Below are 1,881 nucleotides of genomic sequence, written 5' to 3' on the forward strand. Positions count from 1 at the left end.
CATGTTTCAAAGCCATTCTCCCAAATCATCCCACCCTCACCCTCTCCCACAGAGTCCAAAAGACTGTTCTATATATCTGTGTCTCTATTCCTGTCTTGCATACAGGGTTATCATCACCATCTTTCTAAATTCCATATATATGTGTTAGTATACTGTATTGGTGTTTTTCTTTCTGGCTTACTTCACTGTGTATAATAAGCTCCAGTTTCATCCACCTCATTAGAACTGATTCAAATGAATTCTTTTTAATGGCTGAGTAATACTCCATTGTGTATATGTACCACCGCTTTCTTATCCATTCGTCTGCTGATGGACATCTAGGTTGCTTCCATGTCCTGGCTGTTATAAACAGTGCTGCAATGAATATTGGGGTACATGTGTCTCTTTCAGTTCTGGTTTCCTCAGTGTATATGCCCAGCAGTGAGATTGCTGGGTCATAAGGCAGTTCTATTTCCAGTTTTTTAAGGAATCTCCACACTGTTCTCCATAGAGGCTGTACTAGTTTGAATTCCCACCAACAATGTAAGAGGGTTCCCTTTTTCCCACACCCTCTCCAGCATTTATTGCTTGTAGACTTTTGGATTGCAGCCATTCTGACTGGCATGAAATGGTACCTCATTGTGGTTTTGATTTGCATTTCTCTGATAATGAGTGATGTTGAGCATCTTTTCATGTGTTTGTTAGCCATCTTTATGTCTTCTTTGGAGAAATGTGTATTTAGTTCTTTGGCCCATTTTTTGATTGGGTCATTTATTTTTCTGGAATTGAGCTGCAGGTGTTGCTTGCTTGTATATTTTTGAGATTAGTTGTTTTTCAGTTGCTTCATTTGCTATCATTTTATCCCATTCTGGAGGCTGTCCTTTCACCTTGCTTATAGTTTCCTTTGTTGTGCAGAAGCTTTTAAGTTTAATTAGGTCCCATTTGTTTATTTTTGCTTTTATTTCCAATATTCTGGGAGATGGGTCATAGAGGATCCTGCTGTGATGTATGTTGGAGAGTGTTTTGCCTATGTTATCCTCTAGGAGTTTTATAGTTTCTGGTCTTACATTTAGATCTTTAATCCATTTTGAGTTTATTTTTGTGTATGGTGTTAGAAAGTGTTCTAGTTTCATTCTTTTACAAGTGGTTGACCAGTTTCCCCAGCACCACTTGTTAAAGAGATTGTCTTTACTCCATTGTATATTCTTTCCTCCTATGTCAAAGATAAGGTGTCCATAGGTGTGTGGATTTATCTCTGGGCTTTCTATTTTGTTCCATTAATCTATATTTCTGTCTTTGTGCCAGTACCATACTGTCTTTTTTTTTTCTTTTTTTAATATGAATTTATTTATTTTAATTAGAGGTTAATTATTTTACAATATTGTATTCGTTTTGCCATACATCAACATGAATCTGCCACAGGTATACACATGTTCCCCATCCTGAACCTCCCTCCCCATACCATCCCTCTGGGTCGTCTCAGTGCACCAGCCCCAAGCATCCAGTATCATGCATCAAACCTGGACTGGCGATTCATTTCATATATGATATTATACATGTTTCAATGCCATTCTCCCAAATAATCCCACCTTCTCCCTCTCCCATAGAGTCCAAAAGACTGTTCTATACATCTGTGTCTCTTTTGCAATCTTGCTTACAGGGTTATCGTTACTATTTTTCTAAATTCCATATATATGCGTTAGTATACTGTATTGGTGTTTTTCTTTCTGGCTTACTTCACTCTGTATAATAGGCTCCAGTTTCATCCATCTCATCAGAACTGATTCAAATGAATTCTTTTTAACGGCTGAGTAATACTCCGTTGTGTATATGTACCACAGCTTTCTTATTCATTCGTCTGCTGATGGACATCTAGGTTGCTTCCATGTCCTGGCTATTATA

Source organism: Ovis canadensis, chromosome X (assembly GCF_042477335.2).
Source record: "Ovis canadensis isolate MfBH-ARS-UI-01 breed Bighorn chromosome X, ARS-UI_OviCan_v2, whole genome shotgun sequence".
Taxonomy (NCBI): Eukaryota; Metazoa; Chordata; class Mammalia; order Artiodactyla; family Bovidae; genus Ovis; species Ovis canadensis.